Below are 22,778 nucleotides of genomic sequence, written 5' to 3'. Positions count from 1 at the left end.
GTCCTCATTCAGTTGAAGGATCAATTCTCCTTTTTCCACATCAATTACAGCTCTTGCTGTGGCTAGGAAGGGTCTTCCAAGGATGATGGATTCATCCTCATCCTTCCCAGTGTCTAGGATTATGAAATCAGTAGGGATGTAAAGGCCTTTAACCTTTACTAGCACGTCCTCTACTTGTCCATAAGCCTGTTTTCTTGAGTTGTCTACCATCTCTAATGAGATTCTGGCAGCTTGCACCTCAAAGATTCCCAGTTTCTCCATTACAGAGAGTGGCATGAGGTTTATCCTTAACCCAAGGTCATATAGAACCTTCTCAAAGGTCATGGTGCCTATGGTACAAGGTATTAAGAACTTTCCAGGATCCTATTTCTTCTGAGGCAATGTCAGTTGATCCAGAACACTCAGTTCATTGATGAGCAAGGGAGGTTCATCTTCCCAAGTCTCATTACCAAATAATTTGACATTTAGCTTCATGATTGCACCAAGGTACTTAGCACTTTACTCTTCAGTGACATCTTCATTCTCTTCAGAAGAAGAATACGCATCAGAGCTCATAAATGGCATAAGGAGGTTCAATGGAATCTCTATGGTCTCTAAATGAGCCTCAGATTCCTTTGGTTCCTCAGAGGGAAACTCCTTGTTGATCACTGGACATCCTAGGAGGTCTTCCTCACTGGGATTCACGTCCTCTCCCTCCCTTGTAGGTTCGGCCATGATGGTTAAATCAATGGCCTTGCACTTTCTTTTTGGATTCTCTTTTGTATTGCTTGGGAGAGTACTAGGAGGAATTTCAGTGACTCTTTTACTCAGCTGGCCCACTTGTGCCTCCAAATTTCTAATGGAGGACCTTGTTTCATTCATGAAACTTAAAGTGGCCTTAGATAGATCAGAGACTATATTTGCTAAGCTAGATGGATTCTGCTCAGAATTCTCTGTCTGTTGCTGAGTGGATGATGGAAAAGGCTTGCTATTGCTAAACCGGTTTCTTCCACCATTATTAAAGCCTTGTTGAGGCTTTTGTTGATCCTTCCTTGAGAAATTTGGATGATTCCTCCATGAGGGATTATAGGTGTTTCCATAGGGTTCACCCATGTAATTCACCTCTGCTATTGCAGGGTTTTCAGGATCACAAGCTTCTTCTTCAAAAGATGCCTCTTTAGTATTGTTGGATGATTCCTTCAATCCATTCAGACTCTGAGAGATCAAATTGACTTGCTGAGTCAATATTTTATTCTGAGCCAATATGGAATTTAGAGTATCAATTTCAAGAACTCCCTTCCTCATAGGCGTCCCATTATTCACAGGATTCCTTTCAGAAGTGTACATGAACTGGTTATTTGCAACCATGTCAATGAGTTCTTGAGCTTCTGTAGGCATTTTCTTTAGGTGAATTGATCCACCTGTAGAATGGTCCAATGACATCTTTGATAGCTCAGACAAACCATCATAGAATATATCCAGGATGGTCCATTCTGAAAGCATGTCAGAAGGACACTTTTTGGTCAGTTCCTTGTATCTCTCCCAAGCTTCATAGAGGGATTCACCTTCTTTTTGTCTAAAGGTTTGAACATCCACTTTAAGCTTGCTAAGCTTTTGAGGAGGAAAGAACTTGGCTAAGAAAGCCGTGACCAACTTATCCCAAGAGTTCAGGCTATCTTTAGGTTGAGAGTCCAACCATACTCTAGCTCTGTCTCTTACAGCAAACAGGAAAAGCATAAGCCTATAGACCTCGGGATCAACCCCATTGGTCTTAACAGTATCACAGATTTGCAAGAATTCAGTTAATAACTGAAAAGGATCTTCGGATGGAAGTCCATAAAACTTGCAATTCTGTTGCATCAGAGAAACTAGTTGAGGTTTCAGCTCAAAATTGTTTGCTCCAATGGCAGGGATTGAGATGCTTCTTCCATGTAAATTGGAATTAGGTGCAGTAAAATCACCAAGCATCTTCCTTGCATTGTTATTATTTTCGGCCATGTCTCCTTCTTTTTCGAAAATTTCTGTCAGATTTTCTCCAGAGAGTTGTGCTTTAGCTTCCCTTAGCTTCCTCTTAGAGTTATTTCAGGTTCAGGATCAGCTTCAACAAGAATGTTCTTGTCCTTGTTCCTGCTCATATGAAAAAGAAGAAAACAGAAAATATTGAATCCTCTATGTCACAGTATAGAGATTCCTTTATGTGAGTAGAAGAAGATAAGAAATTCGAACACAGAAAGAGGGAGAGGGTTTGAATTTTTAAAAAGAGAAGTGTTAGTAAATAAAATAATTAGAAAGAGATGAGGGGGAGAGAATAATTTTCGAAAATAATTGAGAAGAAAAGAAAAATATTTTTGTTTTAATTTAAAATTAATTCAAAAATTAAGAAAGGAAAATAAAATTAAATCAAATTAAAATTTAAAAGAAATAGTTAATTAAAAAAGGAATTTTGAGAAGGAGGAAGGTGATTTTTGAAAATTAGAGAGAGAATTAGTTAGGTAGTTTTGAAAAAGATATGATTGAATCAAAAAGATAGGATTAGTTTGAAAAAGATTTGAAAATCAATTTTTGAAAAGATAAGAGGTTAGAAAAGAAGTTAGAAAAGATTTTGAAATTGATTTTGAAAAGATGTGATTGAAACCTATTTTGAAAAAAATTTGAAAAAGAAATTTAAAAATATTTGATTTTGAAATTAAAGTTGATTACTTGACTAACAAGAAACTAAAAAGATATGAGTCTAGAGTTTAAAGATTGAACCTTTCTTACTAGGCAAGTAACAAACTTAAAATTTTAGAATCAATCACATTAATTGTTAGTATTAAATTCAAAAGTATGAAATAGAAATAAGAAAAAGATTTTTTGAAAATCAATTTGAAATTTTCGAAAATTATGAAAGAAAAATGAAAAAGATTTGGTTTTTTTTGAAAAAGATTTGAAAAAGATAGAGTTTTTAAAATGAAAATTTGATTTGACTCATAAGAAACAACTAATTTTGAAAAATTTTTGAAAAATTTAACCCATATTTTTTAAATTTTATGATAGAATAAGGGAAAGATATATTTTTTTTTTATTTTTTGAATTTTTAATGATGAAAGAGAAAAACATCAAAAAGACTCAATGCATGAAAATTTTGGATCAAAACATGTGATGCATGCAAGAACACTATGAATGTCAAGATGAACACCAAGAACACTTTGAATGTCAAGATGAACACCAAGAACTTATTTTTGAAAAATTTTCAAGAAAAGAAAACATGCAAGACACCAAACTTAAAAATTTTTATTCTTTAGACATTAATGTTTCAAGAATGCATTTGAAAAACAAGAAAAGACACAAAATAAGAAAATATGAAGATCAAACAAGAAGACTGGCCAAGAACAACTTGAAGCTCATGAAGAATGCAATGCATGAAATTTTCGAAAATAATTTTTTTAGAAAATTAAAAAGATGCAAATGACACCAAACTTGACTCTAGACTCAAACAAGAAACACAAAAAATATTTTTGATTTTATGATTTTATAAACTTTTTTTTTATTTTTTACAAAATTATTTTGAAAAAGAAAATAAGGATTTCAAAAATTTTTTTAATAAGAATTCCAGGAATCAAGCAATGTTAGTCTAAAGCTTCAGTCTAAAGAGATTAGACAGGGCAGAACAAGCTTCAGCAGGACATTACATACAACAGCCAAAATGATGGGAATCAACTAGCTCCTGTGATGATAAAAGCATCATCTGAAACACTAGAATTCATTCTTAAAAATTCTGAAGAAAAATATATTTTTGGAAAGATTTATTTTTATTTTTTTTCGAAAATAAAGGAAAAATTTTTTGAAAGATTTTTTTTTTTGAAAAATTTTTAAAAATAAAACAAAAAGAAGATTACCTAATCTGAGCAACAAGATGAACCGTCAGTTGTCCAAACTCGAACAATCCTCGGCAACGGCGCCAAAAACTTGGTGCACGAATCGTGATTGTTCATTGTTTGGTAACGGTGCTAAAAACTTAATACGCATGTTCATAATTTTAGTTCTCTTCACAATTTTGATACAACTAACCAGCAAGTGCACTAGGTCGTCCAAGTAATAAACCTTATGTGAGTAAGGGTCGATCCCACGGAGATTGTTGGCTTGAAGCAAGCTATGGTCACCTTGTAAATCTCAGTCAGGCGGATTCAAAAGGTAATAGAGTTTTAATAATTAAAAGATAAATAAAACATAAACTAGGATAGAGATACTTATGTAATTAATTGGTGAGAATTTCAGATAAGCATATAGAGATGCTTTCGTTCCTCTGAACCTCTGCTTTCCTACTGTCTTCATCCAATCATTTCTACTCCCATCCATGACAAGCTTTATGTAGGGCATCACTGTTGTCAATGGCTACATCCCATCCTCTCTGTGAAAATGGTCCAATGCGCTGTCACTGCATGGCTAATCATCTATCGGTTCTCGATCATACTGGAATAGGATTTACTATCATTTTGCGTCTATCACTACGCCCAGCACTCACGAGTTTGAAGCTCGTCACAGCCATCCCTTCCCAGATCCTACTCGGAATACCACATACAAGGTGTAGACTTTCCGGATCTCAAGAATGGCCATCCATGGGTTCTAACTTATACCACGAAGATTCTAATATCTCGGACTCGGTCCTCTGTATTAGATATCTAAGAGATACTTATTCTAGCTTGTTTGCATGTAGAACGGAAGTGTTTGTCAGGCACGCATTCATAAGTGAGAATGATGATGAGCGTCACATAATCATCACATTCATCATGTTCTTGGGTGCGAATGAACATCATAGAATAGGAATAAGCTTGAATTGAATAGAAAAACAATAGTACTTTGCGTTAATTCATGAGGAACAGCAGAGCTCCACACCTTAATCTATGGTGTGTAGAAACTCTATCGTTGAAAATACATAAGTGATGAATGTCCGGGCATGGCCGAGAGGCTAGCCCCCAAACGTGATCTAAAGATGAAACTAAAGATGTTCCAAAGATGTAGATACAATAGTAAAAAGTCCTATTTATACTAAACTAGTTACTAGGGTTTACAGAAATGAGTAAATGATGCAGAAATCCACTTCTGGGGCCCACTTGGTGTGTGCTTGGGATGAGCATTGAGCTTTACACGTGTAGAGGCTTCTCTTGGAGTTGAACGCCAGTTTGTAACCTGTTTCTGACGTTTAACTCCACTTTGTAACCTGTTTCTGGTGTTTTACTCCAGAATGCAGCATGGAACTGGCGTTGAATGCCAGCTTGCGTCATCTAAACTCGGGTAAAGTATAAACTATTATATATTGCTGGAAGGACCTGGTTGTCTACTTTCCAATGCAATTGAGAGCGCATCATTTGGAGTTCTATAGCTCCAGAAAATCTACTTTGAGTGCAGGGAGGTCAGAATCCAACAGCATCTGCAGTTGTTCTTCAACCTCTGAATCTGATTTTTGCTCAAGTCCCTCAATTTTAGCCAGAAAATACTTGAAATCACAGAAAAACACACAAACTCATAGTAAAGTCCAGAAATGTGATTTTTAATTAAAAACTAATAAAAATATACTAAAAACTAACTAAATCATACTAAAAATTATGTAAAAATAATGCCAAAAAGCGTATAAATTATCCGCTCATCAATTTCCAAAAATCTTAAGAACTGGTTGTCGTCCCCCTTCTTCTTTAATTGCTGAGGTATGGAGCTTTTGGGACGTCTGGCTTCAGTATTTCTCCTTTTTGCTGTGAACTGGGAATGGGAATTTGGACTTCATCTCGCTCCTTTTCCTTTTCATTTGAGTTCTTCTCTTGTGAATTCTTGGGAATTTCCTTCAATTTCTTCCCACTTCTGAGGGTGATAGCCTGACACTCCTCTCTTGGGTTTGGATCAGTATTGCTGCATAGGTTATGATTGGAAATTTGCTTGAATAGGTAGCCAATTTGTGTCTTAAGTTTCTTGATGGCAGCATCTTGATTCTGCATATTGGACCGCACTTCCTCTCGGAATACTTTACTGTCCTGGACTTCCTTACATATGACTTCAAGTAGAGTCTCAATCCTTGATAGTCTTTCTTCCGATGATGGTGAGTTGAGATTGGAGGGATGAGAAGGGCCATTTTGGCTTTCGAATGGATGTTGAGGTGTGTTGTTAGGTGGGTGCTAATATGATCTCTGTGTGGAATGTTGGTGAGCTGCATTGTTGTTGGGGTTGTGGCGTCTCTGATCTTGGCCTTGGTCTTGTTGATTTCCCCACCCAAAGTTTGGGTGGTTCCTCTAACCAGGATTGTAAGTCTTGGAGTATGGATCATATGCCTGCCTGGGTGAGTTTCCAATGTAGTTGGCTTGTTCCTAATCACCCTCTGCCTCTGCATTTACTCCTTCTTGAGCTGCTGATAAGGTGGTGATTGCTGCTACTTGGTTCCTCTCCATCTTCTTGGTAAGGTCAGCCAGCTGCTTGGCAATCAGCTTGTTCTGGGCCAGCAGTGCATCCACGTTGTTTAGCTCCATTACTCCTCTAGTGTTGCCTCTTTCAGAGGCATAGAAGTAGTCATTCTTGGCTACAGTCTCAATGACATCTATGGCTTCTTCAATGGTCTTCTTCTTGTTCAGAGATCCCCCGAATGAGTGGTCTAATGCCTTCTTTGATTCATAGGAAAGACCTTCATAGAAAATGTGTAGCTGTACCCATTCATTGAACATATCTGGTGGGCACCTTCTTGTCAAGTCTTTAAACCTCTCCCATGCTTCATATAGAGTCTCACCATATTGCTGCTTGAATGTTTGTACCTCAGCTCTCAACCTGTTGATTCTTTGAGGAGGATAGAATCTCACCAAGAATTTGTTCACCACATCCTCCCAGGTTGTTAAACTCTCCTTCGGGAAGGATTCCAGCCATTTTGATGCCTTGTCCTTGAGTGAGAAGGGGAATAGAAGCAGTCTATAGGTGTCAGGATAAACACCATTAGACTTTACAGTATCACATATCCTCAGGAAGGTGGTTAGATGTTGATTGGGATCTTCTTGAACACTTCCTCCGAATGAACAGTTGTTCTGAACAAGGGTGATGAGCTGTGGCTTTAGTTCAAAGTTGTTGGCATGTATGGTTGGCTTTTGGATGCTACCTCCATAGTTTTCTGGGTTTGGATTGATGTAAGATCCCAGAACTCTTCTCTCTTGCCCAACATGATGCACTGGGCCTTCTCTGCCATGGTTGTGAGCCTCTTCTTCATGGTGGTTTTCCATATTCTCATCCATGTCTGGTTCAAAATACTCCTCCTCTTCCTCAGCACTAACGACCCTCTTTCCTCTTGCTTCTCTCCTCAATCTAAGGAAGGTCCTCTCAGGTTTAGAATCAAAGGAAGTTGAAGCCCTGCTTCTTCTACCTGTCATACAACCCACAAGTCACAAGTAAGAAAGATAGATGCAGACAGTATTCTCTGCAGAAATGCTGTTAGTGTGAGTGATGCAATATATCAAAAAGTTAGTGGGTTAGTAAACTAAAAAGTAAAAAAAATGCAGATAACACCACAAACGGGTAAGGGGTAAAGGGAAGGAAATAACTAAGACTGAAAGTAAATTACTCAAATGAAATTAAATCAAACAAAAGAAGAAAAAAATGCTCAATCCAGTTATCCACCAATTTAATCATTGTTGATGCAAAATCAATCCCCGACAACGGCGCCATAAACTTGATGCACAGAAACTTGTCTCTCAACAGATTTCCCTCGGCAAGTATACCGAATTGTTGTCAAGTAAAAACTCACAATAGAGTGAGGTCGAATCCCACAGGGATTGATTGGTCAAGCAACTTTAATTGGAGGAATGTTCTAGTTGAGCTAAGCAGAATTTGAATTGAGAATTGCAGGAAATTAAATGGCGGGAAAGTAAATGGCAGAAAATGTAAATGCTGGAAATAAAGAGCTGAATATAAATGACGGAAAGTAAATTGCAGAATCTTAAATGGGAAATGGGGAATTTAGCATGAAACTAAATGGCAGAAAGTAAAGAGAATGGGTAAGATCAGAAATGGGGGATTCATTGGGCTTAGGAGATGTTGCATTCTCCAGATCAAGTTCATTTTCATCTCTTCCTCAATCAATTCATTCATTGATCTCCTTGGCAATCTTAAGTGATTGAATTCCAATTCCTTGGTAATTAAATCTCTCAAATCTTGATCAATAGCCAATTCCTTGGACCAATTGCTCATGAGAAGAGATGAAGTATGGTCACTGATTATACCACATGTATTTCCAAATCAAAGTTTTGGTAGGATTATATGTCACTATATCCATCCAAACCCCAATTTGGTCCAACATGAGAAAGCATTTCTAGCATGATCTCTTCATTCTTCTTCCAAGGTTCTGAAGAGATCCAAGTATGAATAGCTTTTTTTCCAAGACAACTACCCAATTGGATGAAGATTGTAAGCTTTCTAGTAAAATCAAGAGAAAAGAAAGAGGAAGAATAATGAAAACTATTATTGATCCATCAAATTACAACAGAGCTCCCTAACCCAATGAAAGGGGTTTACTTGTTCATAGATCTGGGAATGGAAAACAAAGATGGAGAATGCATTCTGGAAGTAAAACTAGAAGTTGCAGAGAAAGTAAATTATACAGAGAGTGGTTCTCCCAATCCAAAGGCTTCTCTCTAGTTCAAAACTACTCCTATTTATACTACTCTTCTGCTCTTCTAGTTGGCTCTTCAAATCTTGGATATGGGCCTTTGGATCTTGAGTTGAAGCAGTTTGGAGGATTCAGTGGGCTCAGCTTTACTTGTAGAGAAAGTGTGAAGTAGGCATGGATTTTAGCTAGGACGTTAGTGGTGTTAACGTTTAAGTGAAAATGTGGGTTCGAGAACGTTACTGACAATCACCTTTTGCACTAACATTCCTAGCCCAAGATGGTTAACGTTAACTTCAACGTTAGTTGTACTAACGTGACCACTAACGTTGCCTCTTGGTCCATCGCAAGCATTATTGGCGTTTACCTTTTCCAATAACGTTGCCCTTAGCCCCTCCTTTCTTCACGTTAGAGTTCACATTAGTATAACTAACGTGGCTCTTAACGTGGGCATGCCTTAGCCTCGAGAGCGTTAGTGACACTTACCTTTGTCACTAACGCTCCAAACACCTCACCTTCCTACGTTAGAGTTCACGTTGACTTAGTTAATGTGACTCTTAACGTGTTGAAGATTGCCATCTCCAACGTTAGTGACAAAGGTGAGTGTCACTAATGTTGGCTTATCATGCTTGGCTCCACGTTACATTTCACATTAGTGGTATTAACGTGACCACTAACGTGGGCAATGTTGGCTTAGTCCAACGTTAGTGACAAAGGTGAGTGTCACTAACATTGGCATTGTTTGCCCCTTCCACGTTAGAGTTCACGTTAACTAGGTTAACGTGACTCTTAACGTGGCCAATTGCCCATTTTGGAGCGTTAGTGGTATTCACTTTTACCACTAACGCTGGAGCTCCCTTTTCTTCCACGTTAACTACCACGTTAATATAGTTAACGTGGCAATTAACGTGGGCTATGATGGCTTCGAAAGCGTTATTGGCGATCACTTTTCTCATTAACGTTGCAAGCTAGCTCCCATTCCACGTTAGTGGTCACGTTAGTTAGACTAACGTGGCTCTTCCTTGCTTCCTTTGTCCTGAAATCAAGCAAATAAAGTGCATCAAAGCTAAGTTCTAACCCATGAGATCATGCATCATTCATTTTATCATTCAATTCATGCATAATTCTCATAAAATTATATAAAATTTACAATGTTTGCTTGAATCAAGATGTAAGTGATTATTTACCCAAAACTTGCTTATTTCCTAAGAAAATGCATGAAACTACCCTAAAACAGTAAAGAAAAGGTTAGTGAAACTGGCCAAAATGCCCTGGCATCAATCAGAAATGAGTTGGATTGGGCCCAAAATGAGCTACAAATCGCTGGCGATGATTTCACTTTAGTGAATCACGCTGCTCCATCGGCATGTACGAGTACAGTACGCGTATGCGTCCCTAAACGCGAAGAGCAACTATGGAAAATTTTATATCAATTTGAAGCCTCGGATGTTAGCTTTCCAACGCAACTAAAACCGCCTCATTTGGACCTTTGTAGCTCAAGTTATGGTCGATTGAGTGCGAAGAGGTCAGGCTTGACAGCTTTGCGGTTCCTTCATTTCTTCATGAGTTCTCCTACTTTGCATGCTTTTCTCCTCACTTTTTCCATCCAATACTTGCCTTATGAACCTGAAATCACTCAACAAACATATCAAGGCATCGAATAGAATTAAAGTGAATTGAATTTAGCTATTTTAAGGCCTAAAAAGCATGTTTTCCCATTTAAGCACAAATCAATGGAGAATTGCAAAACCATGCTATTTCATTGAATAAATGTGGGAAAAAGTGATAAAATCCCCCAAATTAAGCACATGATAAACCACAAAATTGGGGTTTATCATGCACCAAACCAATTATTTCAAACCTCCAAACAGCTACCAAAACACCATAAAACCTTATTTAACATACTAGACTACCATCTAAACTCAACTAACCAATCAAAACATGAAATTAAACTAATCACCAATATTTACAAAAGAGAAAATGAAAAGATTTTACCATGGTGGGGTGTCTCCCACCTATCACTTTTATTTATTGTCCTTAAGTTGGACTTATGGAGAGCTCCTCATCAAGGTGGCTTGTGCTTAAATTCATCTTGGAACATCCACTAATGCTTGAATCTCCAATAAGCTCCATTCTTCAAAAATGATAGCTCCAAGCCTTGATAGAGTTCCACACAAGCTAAGGGCTCCCAAAAGGGATCCTCATGTATTCTCGGATCCCATATCTTGTTTCTACACCCATCTTCAAATTGATCATCATTAGTCCATCCGGGTGCCATAATCTTGGAATTCTCACTTGAGCAACCAAACATCATCCTAAACCCAAGCAATCTAGTTCCACACCAACCCTTGCTATTAAGCCTTGAACATGCAACCATCATGAGTTTTGATTTGTGACGATCAGTTTTTCTATCGGTAAAGAAATATAAAAATATGATCGCATTGTAGATATAGCTTCTAAACCAACAGAAAATCCTTTCGTACAAATGTTTTGGTTGTCACAAGTAACAAACCCCTTTAAAATTGATAACCGAAGTATTTAAATCTCGGGTCATCTTCTCAAGGAACTGCAGGGAGGTGTTCTTATTATTGGTTATGAGTTTTGTAAATTGGTGGTTTTGAAAGTAAGGAACAAGTAATTTAAATGACAAATAAAATAAATAAATAACTATAAAATAAACTCTTGGCAAGGTATGAAAATTCGGAAGTCCTATCCTAGTTACTCCTATGAGAATAGAAGTTAATCCCACTTAGTTAACCCTTATGAAAGCAAGGGAAAGTCAAGTGAACTAATTAGTTAGATTCCCAAGTCCTAGCCAACTCCTAAGGAAAGACTAGAGTTAGTGGAATACCAGTCAATTTAGCCAACATAACAACCAATCACGGATAGTTGATAACTCAAGAGCTTCCAGTTAATCAATTAAAGCCAATAACATAAAAAGCTAAATAAGAATCAATGATCTGAAATACCTCGATTGCATTAATAAGAGAAAATCAATTTAAACATAAAGAGTTCATAATCCAAATTGACAACATAAGTAATTAAATGAGAGCATTAAAGCATCTGAAAGTAAAAGAGAAATATAAAGTAAAAGGAATATTGAACCTGATGAAGAGTTGAAATTCTAAATCCTTTAAGAGGAATCCTAATCCTAAAAACCTAAGAGAGAGGAGAGAACCTCTCTCTCTAAAAACTACATCTAAACTATGAAAAGTGAATAATTGAAGACTTCTTCCTGAATGGATGCATTCCTCCACTTTATAACCTCTAATCTGTGCCTTCTGGAATTGGATCTGGGCCAAAAAGGGTTTCAGAAATCACTGGGAGCGTTTTCTGTAATTTCTGGTGCATGGCGTCTGTCACGCGTCCGCGTGGGTCATGCGGTTGCGTCATCTGGAGTTTTCCTTGTCACGCGTTCGCTTCGGTCATGCGTACGCGTCATCTGTGTTCTACTCATGCCGCGCGTCCGCGTCAGTCACGCGTTCGCGTCACTGTCTTCTCGCGCTGGGCATGCGACCACGTCGTCCATGTGTTCGCGTAGCTGCCAGTTTCTTCAAAAACTCCATTTTGTGCTTTTTTTCCATTTTTGTATGTTTTCTTTCCATCATTTAAGTCATTCCTACCTTAGAAGATCTAAAACTTCTCAACACACAGATCACGGCATCGAATGGTAATAAAGGGTAATTAAAATAAATAATTTTAAAGCATAGGAAACATGTATTTCACATATATCACATAATAAGGAAGGGAAAGTGAAACCATGCAATTTACATGAATAAGTGGGTGAAGGGTTGAATAAATCACTTAAATTGAGCAGAATATATATAATAAAATATGGGTTTATCAACCTTCCCACACTTAAACAATAGCATGTCCTCATGCTAAGTCCAAGATAAAGAGTAAGGTAAGGTTAAAGTGGTGGAATTTCAAGCAATGCAATCTATCCTAAATGCAACTACCTAAATGAATCATGCAATTCTAATTGTTATTCACTTGTATATAAAACTTACATGTAGTTAAATTAATTCACATCCTCAAGGAATCATATATACATAGCCAAACCCTAGATAATGTTAAAGTACTTTTACAATTGAGATGGGTAAAAATATTTTACAAACTTGCAAGACAGTTAACAATTTAAGCAGAGATATATGGTGATGAGCTATTGAACCCTCACTGGATTTTATGTTTACTCTCTAGTCACTCAGTGTTTATTGGGTTAATCACTCTATTCTTATTTTTATCCTTACTTTCTATAACTTTGTTCTTCATCTAACCAATCAACAATTATAGAATATAGGCATACAAAAATCATGAGGTCTTTTTCAAGGTTGTAATGGGGCCAAGGTAAAGGTAAGGGTATATGTATAAGGCCAAGTGAGCTAATAAGTGAATCCTTGATTAGTCTAAGATCTCACCTAACATACATATTTTGTAATTCAAAGTTTCTTAACCTATGTGCCCAAATTTTCTCACTTTGTATTGCAAGCTCATGCATTAACTTTAATTTTATCCCATGTGCATTGATTCTTTTTAATTTGCAATTGGGGAATTTTTGTATCCCCTTAATTAAATACCAAAAATAATATATATATATATATATATATATATATATATATATATATATATATTTGAATGCACATGGTAATTCAATTGTTTTGATTTCACATGAGCATTGATGAGCGGATAATTTATACGCTTTTTGGCATTGTTTTTACATAGTTTTTAGTATGATTTAGTTAGTTTTTAGTATATTTTTATTAGTTTTTAATTAAAATTCACATTTCCGGACTTTACTATGAGTTTGTGTATTTTTCTGTGATTTCAGGTATTTTCTGGCTGAAATTGAAGGACCTGAGCAAAAATCAGATTCAAAGGTTGAAGAAGGACTGCAGATGCTGTTGGATTCTGACCTCCCTGCACTCAAAGTGGATTTTCTGGAGCTACAAGATTCCAAATGGCACGCTTTGAATCGTGTTGGAAAGTAGACATCCAGGGCTTTTCAGCAATATATAATAGTCCATACTTTGCTCGAGTTTATACAACGCAAAATGGTGTTGAATGCCAGTTCCATGCTGCATTCTTGAGTTAAACGCTAGAAATAGGTTGCAAAGTGGAGTTAAACGCCAGAAACAGGTTACAAACTAGTGTTCAACTCCAAGAGAAGCCTCTACACGTGTAAAGCTCAATGCTCAGTCCAAGCACACACCAAGTGGGCCCCAGAAGTGGATTTCTGCATCATTTACTCATTTCTGTAAACCCTAGTAACTAGTTTAGTATAAATAGGACTTTTTACTATTGTATATAGATCTTTGGATCAGAACTTTGATCAGTTTTATGCTATCTTAGACCTTTATGGGGGCTGGCCATTTGGCCATGCCTGGACCTTCATCACTTATGTATTTTCAACGGTAGAGTTTCTACACACCATAGATTAAGGTGTGGAGCTCTGCTATTCCTCATGAATTAATGCAGAGTACTTTTGTTTTTCTATTCAATTCAAGCTTATTCCTATTCTAAGATATCCATTCACACCCAAGAACATGATAAATGTGATGATTATGTGACGCTCATTATCATTCTCACCAATGAACGCGTGCCTGACAAACACTTCCGTTCTACATGCAAACAAGCTAGAATGAGTATCTCTTAGATATCTAATACAGAGGACCGAGTCCGAGATATTAGAGTCTTCGTGGTATAAGTTAGAACCCATAGATGGCCATTCTTGAGATCCGGAAAGTCTAAACCTTGTCTGTGGTATTCCGAGTAGGATCTGGGAAGGGATGGCTGTGATGAGCTTCAAACTCGTGAGTGCTGGACATAGTGACAGACACAAAAGGATAATAAATCCTATTCCAGTATGATCCAGAACAGATAGATGATTAGCCTTGCAGTGACAGCGCATTGGACCATTTTCACAGAGAGGATGGGATGTAGCCATTGACAACAGTGATGCCCTACATAAAGCATGCCGTGGAAGGAAGTAGGAATGATTGGATGAAGACAGCAGGAAAGCAGAGGTTCAGAGGAACGAAAGCATCTCTATATGCTTATATGAAATTCTCACCAATGAATTACATAAGTATCTCTATCCTAGTTTATGTTTTATTTATCTTTTAATTATTAAAACTCTATAACCTTTTGAATCCGCCTGACTGAGATTTACAAGGTGACCATAGCTTGCTTCAAGCCGACAATCTCCGTGGGATCGACCCTTACTCACGTAAGGTTTATTACTTGGACGACCCAGTGCACTTGCTGGTTAGTTGTATCGAAATTGTGAAGAGAACTAAAATTATGAACGTGCATATTAAGTTTTTAGCGCCGTTACCAAGGAATGAACAATCACGATTTCATGCACCAAGTTTTTGGCGCCGTTGCCGGTGATTGTTCGAGTTTGGACAACTGACGGTTCACCTTGTTGCTCAGATTAGGTAATTTTATTTTATTTTCAAGCCTTCTATTTTATTTATTATTTTTAAAAAATACAAAAAAAATTTTTTTTTCTTCTTTTTCATTCTTCCCAAAATAATTTTCGAAAAAAACAAAAAAATTAATAAAATCATAAAATCAAAAATATTTTTGTGTTTCTTGTTTGAGTCTAGAGTCAACTTTTAAGTTTGGTGTCTTACATATTTTTGTTTTTCTCAAGAATTTTCGAAAATTCATCATATGTTCTTCATGATCTTCAAGTTGTTCTTGGCCAGTCTTCTTGTTTGATCTTCATATTTTCTTGTTTTGTGTCTTTTCTTATTTTTTATATGCATTTTTAATTTGTTAGTGTCTAAAGTTTGAAAATTTCTAAGTTTGGTGTCTTGCATGTTTTTCTTTTCTAAAAAATTTTTCAAAAATAAGTCTTCATGTTCATCTTGATCTTCAAAGCGTTCTTGGTGTTCATCTTGACATTCAAAGTGTTCTTGCATGCATCATGTGTTTTGATCTAAAATTTCCATGCATTAAGTCTTTTTGATGTTTTTCTCTCTCATCATTAAAATTCAAAAAAAAAGATCAAAAAGTATCTTTCCCTTATTCTCTCATAAATTTTCGAAAATTTGAGTTGACTTTTTCAAAACTTTTTAAAATTTAGTTGTTTCTTATGAGTCAAATCAAATTTTCAATTTAAAAATTCTATCTTTTTCAAATCTTTTTCAAAAATCAAATCTTTTTCATTTTCTTTTATGATTTTCGAAAAAATTCAAAAATTATTTTCAAAATCTTTTTCTTATTTCTATTTCACATTTTTGAATTAATTGCCAACATTTAATGTTTTAATTCAAAAAAAATTTTTGTTGTTACTTGCCTATTAAGAAAGGTTCAATCTTTGAATTTTAAAATCATATCTTTTAGTTTCTTGTTAGTCAAGTAATCAACTTTAATTTCAAAAATCAAATCTTTTTAATTTCCTTTTCAAATCTTTTTCAAATTAAATTTCAAATCATATCTTTTCAATCATATCTTTTCAATTATATCTTTTTGATTGCTAATTTCAAAATCTATTTCAAAATCAAATCTTTTTAATTTCCAATCCAAATCTCTTTCAGAATGATTTTCAATCATATCTTTTCAAATTGATTTTCAAATCTTTTTCAATCAATCCTATCTTTTTGTTTCAATCATATCTTTTTCAAAACTACCTAACTAATTCTCTCTCTCTAATTTTCAAAAATCACCTTCATCTTTTTCAAAATTCCTTTTTGAATTAACTAATTGTTTTAAATTTAATTTAATTTGATTTAATTTTCCTTGCTTAATTTTCGAATTTTTAATTTTAATTTTTAATTTTAATTTAAAAACAAAAATACTTTTATTTTATTTTATCTAATTTTCGAAAATTCTTCTCCCTCACCTCCTATTTATTTATTTATTTACTAACACTCCTCTTCATCCAAGAATTTGAACCTACTCCTCACCCTTGTGTTTGGATTCTCCATTTTCTATTCATATCTTCTTCTACTCACACAAAGGAATCTCTATACTGTGGCATAGAGGATTCCATATTTTCTTTTCTGTTTTCTTCTTTTTCATATGAGCAGGAACAAGGATAAGAACATTCTTGTTGAGGCTGATCCTGAACCTGAAAGGACTCTGAAGAGGAAGCTAAGGGAAGCTAAAGCATAACTCTCTGGAGAAAATCTGACAGAAATTTTCGAAAAAGAAGGACACATGGCCGAAAATAATAACAATGCAAGAAAGATGCTTGGTGACTTTACTGCACCAAATTCCAATTTACATGGAAGAAGCATCTCAATCCCTGCCATTGGAGCAAACAATTTTGAGCTGAAACCTCAATTAGTTTCTCTGATGCAACAGAATTGCAAGTTTTATGGACTTTCATCTGAAGATCCATTTCAGTTCTTAACTGAATTCTTGCAGATCTGTGATACTGTTAAGACCAATGGGGTTGATCCCGAGGTCTACAGGCTCATGCTTTTCCCGTTTACTGTAAGAGACAGAGCTAGAATATGGTTGGACTCTCAACCTGAGGATAGCATGAACTCTTGGGATATGCTGGTCACAGCTTTCTTAGCCAAGTTCTTTCCTCCTCAAAAGCTTAGTAAGCTTAGAGTGGATGTTCAAACCTTCAAATAGAAGGAAGGTGAATCCCTCTATGAAGCTTGGGAGAGATACAAGGAACTGACCAAAAAGTGTCCTTCTGACATGCTTTCAGAATGGACCATCCTGGATATATTCTATGCTGGTCTGTCTGAGTTATCAAAGATATCATTGGACCATTTTGCAGGTGGATCCATTCACCTAAAGAAAATGCCTGCAGAAGCTCAAGAACTCATTGACATGGTTGCAAATAACCAGTTCATGTACACTTCTGAAAGGAATCCTGTGAATAATGGGACACCTATGAGGAAGAGAGTTCTTGAAATTGATACTCTGAATGCCATATTGGCTCAAAATAAAATATTGACTCAGTAAGTCAATATGATCTCTCAGAGTCTGAATGAATTGAAGGAATCATCCAACAGTACTAAAGAGGCATCTTCTGAAGAAGAAGAAGCTTATGATCCTAAGAACCCTGCAATAGCAGAGGTGAATTACATGGGTTAACCCTATGGAAACACCTATAATCCCTCATGGAGGAATCATCTAAATTTCTCATGGAAGGATCAAAAGAAGCCTCAACAAGGCTTTAATAATGGTGGAAGAAACAGGTTTAGCAATAGCAAGCCTTTTCCATCATCCACTCAGCAACAGACAGAGAATTCTGAGCAGAATCCATCTAGCTTAGCAAATATAGTCTCTGATCTATCTAAGGCCACTTTAAGTTTCATAAATGAAATATGGTCCTCCATTATAAATTTGGAGGCACAAGTGGGCCAGCTGAGTAAAAGAGTCACTGAAACTCCTCTTAGTACTCTCCCAAGCAATACAGAAGAGAATCCAAAAAGAAAGTGCAAGGCCATTGATTTAACCATCATGGCCGAACCTACAAGGGAGGGAGAAGACATGAATCCCAGTGAGGAAGACCTCCTGGGATGTCCAGTGATCAACAAGGAGTTTCCCTCTGAGGAACCAAAGGAATCGGAGGCTCATCTAGAGACCATAGAGATTTCGTTGAACCTCCTTATGCCATTCATGAGCTCTGATGAGTATTCTTCTTCTGAAGAGAATGAAGATGTCACTGAAGAGCAAGTTGCCAAGTACCTTGGTGCAATCATGAAACTGAATGCCAAATTATTTGGTAATGAGACTTGGGAAGATGAACCTCTCTTGCTTATCAATGAACTGAGTGATCTGGATCAACTGACATTGCCTCAGAAGAAATAGGATCCTGGAAAGTTCTTAATACCTAGTACCATAGGCACCATGACCATTGAGAAGGCTCTATGTGACCTTAGGTTAGGGATAAACCTCATGCCACTCTCTGTAATAGAGAAACTGGGAATCTTTGAGGTGTAAGCTGCCATAATTTCATTAGAAATGGTAGACAATTCAAGAAAACAGGCTTATGGACAAGTAGAGGCTGTGCTAGTAAAGGTTAAAGGCCTTTACATCCCTGCTGATTTCACAATCCTAGACACTGGGAAGGATGAGGATGAATCCATCATCCCTGGAAGACCCTTCCTAGCCACAGCAAGAGCTGTGATTGATGTGGAAAGAGGAGAATTGATCCTTCAACTGAATGAGGACAACCTTGTGTTTAAAACTCAAGGATCTCCTTCTGTAACCATTGAGAGGAAGCATGAAAAGCTTCTCTCAGTACAGAGTCAACCAAAGCCCCCAAAGTCAAACTCTAAGTTTGGTGTTGAACCCCCACATTCAAACTCTAAGTTTGGTGTTGGGAAGTTCCAACAATGCTCTAAGTATCTGTGAGGCTCCACGAGAGCTCACTGTCAAGCTATTGACATTAAAGAAGCGCTTGTTGGGAGGCAACCCAATGTTATCTAATTATATTTATTTATCTTCTATTGTTATTTCGTGTTTTATTAAGTTGATGATCATGTGGAGTCACAAAAACTACTGAAAAATAAAAAACAAAATGAAAAAATAGCAGAAAAAAATAGCACACCCTGGAGGAGAGCAGTCTGGCGTTTAAATGCCAGAAACAAGCATCTGTCTGGCGTTTAACGCCAGAAACAGGCACCAGGCTGGCGTTTAACGCCGGAAACCAGCATCTACCTGGCGTTAAACGCCAGAACAGAGCATGGAAGTGGCGTTTAATGCCAGAAACAGGCAGCAGTCTGGCGTTAAACGCTAGGATTGCATGTATAGGGCGTTTTACACGTCTAAAAGGTGCAGGGATGAAAAACCCTTGACACCTCAGGATCTGTGGACCCCACAGAATTCTCTCAAGATCTGTGGACCCCACAGGACCCCCACCTACCCTTCTTCTCTCCTCTTCACACCTTTTCATGACTTTCTTCCCCATCACCTCTTCACCACTCACATCCATCCTCTCTTCCCCAAAAACCCCACCTACCTTCAAATTCAAACTAATTTTGCTCCCAAACCCAACCCTAATGGCCGAAAATTCACCCTCCCCCCACTCCTATATAAACCCCTCATTCCTTCTTCATTTTCACACAACACAACCCTAAATTCACCCTTGGCCGAAATCACCTCACCCCCCATCTTCCCCATTTTCTTCTTCTTCTACTATTTTTATTTCTTCTTTTGCTCGGGGACGAGCAAATATTTTAAGTTTAGTGTGGTAAAAAGTATAGCTTTTTGTTTTTCCATAACCATTAATGGCACCTAAGGCCAGAGAAACCTCTAGAAAGAGGAAAGGGAAGGCAATTGCTTCCACCTCTTAGTTATGGGAGATGGAGCTCATCTCAAAGGTCCATCAAGACCACTTCTATGAAGTTGTGGCTAAGAATAAAGTGATCCCTGAGGTTCCTTTAAAGCTAAAAAAGAATGAGTATCCAGAGATCTGACTTGAGATCCAAAGAAGAGGTTGGGAAGTTCTCACCAACCCCATTCAACAAGTCGGGATCCTAATGGTTCAAAAGTTCTATGCAAACGCATGGATCACTAGGAACCATGATCAAAGTGTGAACCCGAATCCAAAGCATTGGCTTACTATGGTTCGGGGGAAACACTTAGATTTCAGTCCGGAAAATGTAAGGCTGGCGTTCAAGTTGCCAATGATGGAAGAGAACGCATGCCCCTACACAAGAAGGGACAACTTTGATCAAAGGTTGGACCAAGTCCTCATAGACATATGTGAGGAAGGAGCTCAATGGAAAATTGACTCAAGAGGCAAGCCGGTTCAACTAAGAAGGCATGACCTCAAACCAGTGGCTAGGGGATGGTTAGAGTTCATTCAACGCTCAATCATTCCTACTAGCAACCAGTCTGAAGTTACTATAGACCGGGCCATCATGATCCATAGTATCATGATTGGAGAGGAGGTGGAAGTTCATTAGATTATACCTCAAGAACTCTACAAGGTGGCTGACAAGTCCTCCACTTGGGCAAGGTTAGCCTTTCTTCACCTCATATGCCACCTCTGCAATTCGGCTGGAATTGACATAGAGGGAGACATCCTCATTGAAGAGGATAAGCCCATCACTAAGAAAAGGATGGAGCAAACAAGAAATCATGGACCTCAACATGAGCATGAGGAGATTCCTCACCATGAAATCCTTAAGATGCCTCAAGGGATGCACTTTTCTCCACAGAATTATTGGGAGCAAATCAACACCTCCCTAGGAGAATTAAGTTCCAACGTGGGACAACTAAGGGTGGAGCACCAAGAGCACTCCATCATCCTCCATGAAATTAAAGAAGATCAAAGCTCTATGAGGGAGGAGCAACAAAGACAAGAAAGAGACATAGAGGAGCTCAAGAGCACCATTAGTTCTTCAATAAGAGGAAGACGCCACCCTCACTAAGGTGGACTCATTCCTTAATCTCCTTGTTTATTTATTTTTCTGTTTTTCAATTTTTGAGCTTTATGTTTATTTATACTTGTGTCTTATTACATGATCATTAGTGTCTAAGTGTCTATACCTTAAAGTTATGAATATGAATCCATCACCTCTCTTGAATGAAAAATGTTTTAATTACAAAAGAACAAGAAGTACATGGTTTCGAATTCATCCTTGAAACTAGTTTAATTATTTTGATGTGGTGGCAACACTTTTTGTTTTCTGAATGAATGCTTGAACAGTGCATATGTCTTTTGAAGTTGTTGTTTATGAATGTTAAATATATTGGCTCTTGAAAGAATGATGAAAAAAGAGAAATGTTATTTGATAATCTGAAAAATCATAAAAATGATTCTTGAAGCAAGAAAAAGCAGTGAATACAAAAGCTTGCAGAAAAAAAAAAGAAGAGAAAAGAAAAATGGCAAAAAAAAAAAAAAGAGAAAAAGAAAAGCAAGCAGAAAAAGCCAAAAGCTCTTTAAACCAAAAGGCAAGAGCAAAAAGCCAATAACCCTTAAAACCAAAAGGCAAGGGTAATAAAAAGGATCCAAGGCTTTGAGCATCAGTGGATAGGAGGGCCTAAAGGAATAAAATACTGTCCTAAGCGGCTAAACCAAGCTGTCCCTAACCATATGCTTGTGGCGTGAAGGTGTCAAGTGAAAACTTGAGACTGAGCAGTTAAAGTCAAGGTCCAAAGCAAAAATAGAGTGTGCTTAAGAACCCTGGACACCTCTAATTGGGGACTTTAGCAAAGCTGAGTCACAATCTGAAAAGGTTCACCCAGTTATGTGTCTGTGGCATTTATGTATCCGGTGGTATTACTGGAAAACAAAGTGATTAGGGCCACGGCCAAGACTCATAAAGTAGCTGTGTTCAAGAATCAACATACTGAACTAGGAGAATCAATAACACTATCTGAATTCTAAGTTCCTATAGATGCCAATCATTCTGAACCTCAATGGATAAAGTGAGATGCCAAAACTATTCAAGAGGCAAAAAGCTACAAGTACCGCTCATCTGATTGGAGCTAAGTTTCATTGATATTTTGGAATTTATAGTATATTCTCTTCTTTTTATCCTATTTGATTTTTAGTTGCTTGGGGACAAGCAACAATTTAAGTTTGGTATTGTGATGAGCGGATAATTTATACGCTTTTTGGCATTGTTTTTACATAGTTTTTAGTATGATTTAGTTAGTTTTTAGTATATTTTTATTAGTTTTTAATTAAAATTCATATTTCTGGACTTTACTATGAGTTTTTTTTTCTGTGATTTCAGGTATTTTCTGACTGAAATTGAGGGACCTGAGCAAAAATCAGATTCAGAGGTTGAAGAAGGACTGCAGATGCTGTTGGATTCTGACCTTCCTGCACTCAAAGTGAATTTTCTGGAGCTACAGAACTCCAAATGGCGCGCTCTCAATAGCGTTGGAAAGTAGACATCCAGGGCTTTCCAGCAATATATAATAGTTCATACTTTGCCCGAGTTTAGATGACGCAAACTGGCGTTCAACGCCAGTTCCATGCTGCATTCTAGAGTTAAACGCCAGAAATAGGTTGCAAAGTGGAGTTAAACGCCAGAAACAGTTTACAAACTGGCGTTCAACTCCAAGAGAAGCCTCTACACGTGTAAAGCTCAATGCTCAGCTCAAGCACGCACCAAGTGGGCCCCAGAAGTGGATTTCTGCATCATTTACTCATTTCTGTAAATCCTAGTAACTAGTTTAGTATAAATAGGACTTTTTACTATTGTATTTAGATCTTTGGATCAGAACTTTGATCAGTTTTATGCTATCTTAGACCTTT

At 37.1% G+C, this 22,778-nt stretch overlaps 3 non-coding genes across 3 annotated transcripts; 2 read left to right on the top strand and 1 right to left on the bottom strand.

Moving 5' to 3' along the window:
- Positions 1 to 1,476: 1,476 nt before the first annotated feature.
- Positions 1,477 to 1,584, top strand: LOC112739966 (small nucleolar RNA R71). The gene has a single exon (XR_003170899.1). It is a non-coding gene; the product is annotated as a small nucleolar RNA R71 (small nucleolar RNA).
- A 5,076-nt stretch (positions 1,585 to 6,660) lies between these two features.
- Positions 6,661 to 6,767, top strand: LOC112739303 (small nucleolar RNA R71). Its single transcript, XR_003170235.1, has one exon. It is a non-coding gene; the product is annotated as a small nucleolar RNA R71 (small nucleolar RNA).
- A 10,379-nt stretch (positions 6,768 to 17,146) lies between these two features.
- On the bottom strand, positions 17,147 to 17,254 carry LOC112739920 (small nucleolar RNA R71). The gene has a single exon (XR_003170855.1). It is a non-coding gene; the product is annotated as a small nucleolar RNA R71 (small nucleolar RNA).
- Between the last annotated feature and the right edge of the window lie 5,524 nt (positions 17,255 to 22,778).

This window comes from Arachis hypogaea, chromosome 13, assembly GCF_003086295.3.
Source record: "Arachis hypogaea cultivar Tifrunner chromosome 13, arahy.Tifrunner.gnm2.J5K5, whole genome shotgun sequence".
Lineage (NCBI taxonomy): Eukaryota > Viridiplantae > Streptophyta > Magnoliopsida > Fabales > Fabaceae > Arachis > Arachis hypogaea.
This window is presented reverse-complemented; position numbering and strand designations above follow the sequence as displayed.